Source organism: Mastomys coucha, unplaced genomic scaffold (genome assembly GCF_008632895.1).
Source record: "Mastomys coucha isolate ucsf_1 unplaced genomic scaffold, UCSF_Mcou_1 pScaffold9, whole genome shotgun sequence".
Classification (NCBI taxonomy): Eukaryota; Metazoa; Chordata; class Mammalia; order Rodentia; family Muridae; genus Mastomys; species Mastomys coucha.
The window spans coordinates 20070893-20076892 of record NW_022196915.1 but is presented as its reverse complement, the minus strand read 5'-3'; the positions used below and the strand labels follow the sequence as shown (position 1 = coordinate 20076892).

The following is a 6000-nucleotide window of genomic DNA, read 5'->3' as shown; positions in this document are numbered from 1 at the left end:
AACACTAACCCCTCCTCCCCGAGAGGCTAGCAACCCAGCAGGCTTAAGCAATGACTGGTGTTTCGCCGCCACGCGCCGCCACGTGCCATCGCAGACCCGCCCCTGCTGCCCCCGGCCACGCCCCTCACACGCGGCTTTCCAGGCGCTGCTCGCGGCCCCGCCCTCAGGGGAAAAACCTCCGCTACCGCCGCCCGCCCTCCAGTGTAGCCACGCCCCCAGTCAAGGGGCCACGCCCCCGTAATCCGGGCCCCCGGGGCTGCCCCGCCCCAAGGCCGCTCGCCGGCGCGGAGGCGGGGCCCTGCGCGATGACGTGAGCGGGCGTGCGCGTTGACGGCCCGCGTCTCTGTTAGTCAGCGGAGCGGCCAAGGCCGGACGTTGCGGCCGAGACGCGGAGCCGCGAGCAGGATTGAGTAGCGGCCGCGGCCACCGCAGGACGGCGCCGCCCTCCGCTACGGGCTTCCAGGTTGCTGTTGGCTGCACTGCCGGGTGAGTGCGCGGGTGCCCGCGGCTCGGGCGGCCGCCGCCTTTCTCCGGCCGTGACCCCCTCCCGGGAACGCGCGCGGGGCGGGGGCGGCGCGGGAACAATAGCGCGGGCGGCGGGGGCAGCGGGGGGCGTGGTCCACTCCGTGCGACCTGGCTTCACCGCTCCGGCCGGCTTCAACGTCGCGCGGGGGGGTGGGGAATGGAGCGGGTGGGCGGCAAGTTCAGAGGTGCTCGCGCTGAGGTCGGGCCGACGCGACCGTGCATAGTCTCCCGCACCCACGGGGAGTGTGTTTTGACTGTGGGCGGTTTCTTTGTGCGGACGTGAGTGCCGCGACGTTGGGAAGAGCGGGGTAGCTGCAAGCGCGCCGGCCTGCGGGCCGCGCCTTGAGAGGGGCGCCTGCCGCTGACCTTTTGACTTTCCCCCGCCGCTGTCTCTTTGTCTTGCGCTTGGGTTCCTAGTCCAGACAAGGTAGAACCAAGTCCATTTTAAAGTCCCGTAAGAAACGCTTTACATTGTTATTCCCGAAAGTTTCCCATCCCACCGGGAATTTAATAACATGTTGACTGCATAGTGTCCGGTTGTTGCTATTTTTACTTCTGAAATTAAGTGATCTTTTCAGTAGAATTCTGGTCTGTCGGTGTATTGTGTTTTGAGATCAGCATCCACCAAGTACCTGGTCAGTTAGAACATATGTTTATTTCATTCATTCATTTGGCAACTGTTTTACTGTATCCAGATGGAGAAGATGTGAAAGCCAAGAGAAGGACCCTTAAGAGTTAGGGTACTATGGAACAGAATAGATGTGCCTTTAAGTGAGACGATTATATAAGAGATGTATGTTAAGGTATTTGGCTGATTTTACTGGAACTTCCAGGAATGTTAGGAAGACTATCCAGATTTGGCTTAAGAATACCATCTTTATTCTTAAATCCCACCCCTCCCCCTTGTCAATTTTCTTGTCATTGGTAATGGTTACTTCAGTTCTCTTATTGAGGCTGTTAAACTTGGGAGGTTTACTGCTGTGTCTAGCGAAAGCAAGTGATCAAAATGGTACTTAGAGGCCTATCTTGCATCATTTCTCCATCACCAAGCATGGAAGTCATACTCATTGGGTTGATTAAAAGACTTTTATAGACAAAAATGTAAAATTAAGCTTTAAATTCTCCACGAAGTTTCAGAAGTGTCACATACCATTCTCAGTTGACCAAATCATAATTTAATAGAGGATACTACCTGTTAAGACCACCAGAGGGTTTGGAATCACTTTTTTCACTTCTAGGCCATTACCCATTCCTGATATTTTTTTCTATATAGTTAATAAAATAGAGGATTGTGGCTTGGTTGTCTATATATTTATATATAAAAAGTTGAGCATCCATACTTAAAAGTCAGAGATGCTCTAAAATCTCCAAATGAAACACTTAGAGTCTCTTGTAGATATTTACTTGGTACTTTGTCATCAAAGTTGAGAACTTTGCCCACTTTCAGTATTTTAGGAAAAGGCTTTCTCTCATCACATGTATGAATACACCCAGACACAACAGTGATGTTTCATTAGGAATCTAGTATGATTACATTTATCTCCCTTAAAAAAATTATGGACGTGGGTGTGTCTGCATGATGTTTTTTGTGGGTTGGGGTCACACTTGCCCCTGTGTGCATGTGGAAGCCTAAGAGTAACTCTGTGGGCTTGATTCTCTTCTAAACATGGAACTCCAGCTCCTAGGCTTCCAGGGCGAGTATCTTAACCTGCTGAGCCATATTTATCCTTTTGTGACTATTATTTCACAAGGGTTTTGATGATTTAAGTTGAAAAGGCAACAGCCTATGTAAATGTATTTTACAGATATTTCTAGTAGTTCAGAGTTGCTTAATTTTTTTAGAGGGGCTTACTAGAAAGGTTAAGTTTTAACTTGTACTTATCCAACTCACAAAGCATATGGGTTTAAAACTCCAAGTTTTTGTGCATTTCCACTATTTGAAAACCATTTCTTTTCAGTATGAAAGTAATTCAGATGAACTTGTTTACTGGTAAGATAGGAATGAAAAAAAAATGACTATTATTATGAGATATTGGTCTTGAGGCATCAAACTTCTACTGCTTTATCTAGTTAAACATACTGGGCTCTGGAAGGGGCTCCAGAATTAAGACATTATTTGAGTGATTGAGACTCTGCATAGACTCAGGTAACTAGTTTTTTAAATTCTCTTGTTTAAACAGCTTTTTTTTTTTTTTTTTTTTTTTTTTGGTATTTAATTCACATAAAAGTTGCCCTTATAGAGTATACTTTTTAGTGGTTTATTCATATAATTATGCATTCATCACTACTGTACTATTCTGGATCATCACTGTGCACAAAGAAATCCCCCATTTTAAAAATAATCTGCCTGGTGTTTGAAAGGAAGAGGGTATGAAAGGAAGAGAATATGTTCCTTTAATGAATTTAATCGGCATGACAGACTAGGAAACTATATGCTTCATGCTCTTTGCAATCCTGAGAGAAATTACCTGGAAAGGGAATTAGTGTAAGAGTAAATTGAGGTACAAATGGTGGTGCATGCTTGTAATCTCAGGATTTGGGAGTCTAAGGCAAGATGAGTTTGAGACTATTCTGGGCCCCAAGCTAAAGAACAAATTGTATCAAAATGAATACAGTTAGGATCATAATTATTTGTTCCATGACTGGTATTGTGGAAATGGCTGGAGAAGATACTAGATGGCAGTGAATCAGTAGTTTGTTGTTAATAACTAGCCATAAACCATCCTAGTGGTATTTAGGGGTTGCTGCATAGGAGCCAGCCTCTTGTTGCTTTGCTTTACCTGTCTGTCACTTGACAGATTTGAGTCATCCCCATACTTGAGGTGCTTTACCTCAGGTGTACAAGTATGTCTGACTTACAAGTCAGTTCTGGAGAAGACTGGTCAAGTCAGTCGTATTTCTGACTGATGTAGGACAAGGAAGGCATAGCCCTGGAGCTTTCCACATGAATCACTTGCTCTTTTAACTGTGATGCTTGTTGTCTCAGTCCTGATCACTGCCTGACCATTCAGGAACTGTGCATTCCTACCTTAGTGCAGCTCTGGTTCAGGATTCAGAGTTCACTAACAGGTGACAGGAATACTGACATGAGTCATCCTGTCATGCAGAGCAGTAGTCCAGGAACCTCTGTTTCTTATAATTTTTCTTTAGAAGTGTGATGTCTGCTCTGCAAACTCTTTGTTGGAGTTGTTGAGTGACTGGAAAACTTCAGGCAAGAGAAGTAAGAATCAGAGAAAATTATTAATTTATCTCCAGTATCAAACTTCTACAACAGTTTTTGATAAAAGCTAGATTTTTTTTTTTTTTGAGAGGCAAATTCTATTTGCTTCACAGCACCATACCTTCTGATGAAATTCTCTTCCAAGACTGTGGAAGATGGAAAAGTGGGGAATTCATTATCCCAAGAAGCTTATGGGTTTAAGGCATGGTTACACAGTGAATTATGCTCCTTTAGAGGACAGGAAAAGCCTTCGCCTACCAAAGCCTGCTGCAAATCTCTGAACACTTACTTTAGGGGTGTGTGTGTGTGTGTGTGTGTGTGTGTGTGTGTGTGTGTATGTGTGTGTGTAAGGACTTTGAGAAAATTTGTGTCATTTTCTGTATGATGTGAGTTATATCACAAATAGAACAAATAACCTACATCTCCTGTTACATCTTCAGAGATTTCAGATTTGGTTAAAATTTGCCAGTTTTCACAAAAGTTTAGGAACTAAGACATAGGAAACGGCCAGCATGTCTTTAGGGTTATCTCTGAGTCCCACTCCAAGCTAGTTCAGGTTCTACAGCATATCTAAGCCAGCCTTACTAGCCCTTAGATGAGAAGACTAACACCATACTTTCATAGTGTTGCAGTTCACTTAGGCAGTGCATGAGACTGCTGTGGTTCTTGGTAGTAGGTAAGCATTCAGGAACCTTTAGAATTTTCAGGAAAAAAAAATATTATTCTGCTTTAAATGACTGTAAAATGTCAAGTGAATTTTTAATTATTTTGATGCACAGTACGTATTCAGATTCTCCAGGATATGCCAGTTGTTTCTGTCTGCATCCCTGGTGGATTTATTAAAGTATGAAAGTCTCAACTAATCTGAGTTGACTGAGATTATTTGTGTTAACATTTGGACTGGTAATCCTCTCCGACTTAAAATTTGGAAACATTCCAAAAACAAGTAATGATCTCTGGTATAATGCCACCACTCCACCCCACATCCCCCCTTTTAAAGCCATCTCTCACAACACAGTATTCCCTATGCTTTCTTAGGTTTATTTTGGCAAATATCTGCAAAGTAGGAATGTAGGAGCTGAGAATCATTCTAGTCATGTAACACAATTGATGAAAGTGGAATGCTGTCTCATCTTTTATGTTTAATCTTATTGAGGCCTTTGACTTGAAGAATGCAAATTTACCAGAGATCTGGTAACTACAGCAGTTTCTTGGAGTTGTGTTCTCTGCAGTTTGTGAGGATGTAATAAATGGTATATGGAGTTTCTTGTTCCTTCTTGGGGATAGCAACTATGAAGACACTGATGTTATATAAAACAGATTCACTGAGAACCCATTCTATGCCACTTTAGGTAGTAAGTGGTTTGGAAGCCTGAAGTAAAGTCAATCTCTATTCTATAGTCTGAAGTCTAACTTCACAGATAATAAGGACAAGCATGCAAGCAAGCAAGCAGAAGCAAATATGTTGGCCATTTCATTAGAAATTTCTTTTGCCTATGCGATATTTCAAAATGTCCCAACCTTAGCATGGTTTAGCCTACCTTTAAAAAATATTGCTCGAGCTGGGCAGTGGTGGCACATGCCTTTAATCCCAGCACTTAGGAGGCAGAGGCATGCGGATTTCTGAATTTGAGGCCAGCCTGGTCTACAGAGTGAGTTCCAGGATAGCCAGGGCTACACAGAGAAACCCTGTCTCGAAAAAAAATCCAAAAACAGAAAAAAAAAAATTGCTTGCTTTATAAAGAGCAGAAAGCAAAAGTATCTTTCCTAAATTTGGTTATAGTTGAAAGTATACAGAGAATCAAAATCACAAAAGGCAAACCTCACTGAAGTTGTTTCAGAAAGAGTATTGAAATAAATTTATGGAACGTATGAAAAGCAGATGGTAGAGAAGACATTGCTTATACTACAGTCCTCCAACTTGTATTGAGGCTATGAAGTAAAGCTTGGTCTGTGCTCGGAGCACTTTTTAAAAAGTAGGTATTTCTCCAGTACTGAGAAGCCATCTGATGCTCAGAGGACCCAGCCTGCCAGCCACCATGTTGGTAAGGACAGCTCCATATACCTACCTTGCTTGGGAGGGAGCTTAAGCATGGAAGACTTCAGTTTTCCTGAAGGCTGTTAGTGAGGTAGGAACTCCCTAATCCTGAACTCTTGAGGGCATGAGTCTCTTACTCAGAAGTTGTTTGAGTCAACTGAATGTGATAGAGATAGGGAAAAAGCTGTTGCAGCAAAGGCTAGGGAAAGGGTCACTT

The 6000-nt window shown here is 43.5% G+C and overlaps 1 protein-coding gene across 4 annotated transcripts in view; it reads left to right on the top strand.

Annotated features, from left to right (window-relative positions):
* Nucleotides 1–291: 291 nt before the first annotated feature.
* Nucleotides 292–6000, top strand: part of Mapk8 (mitogen-activated protein kinase 8) — a 65321-nt gene continuing 59612 nt past the window's right edge. For 2 of the 4 annotated variants that reach the window (XM_031362870.1, XM_031362869.1), the window contains exon 1: nt 292–486. The gene's annotated coding sequence lies outside the window, so the exon portion shown is untranslated. The remainder of the gene's footprint in view (nt 487–6000) is intronic. The other 2 variants (XM_031362872.1, XM_031362871.1) reach the window with 2 other exon arrangements.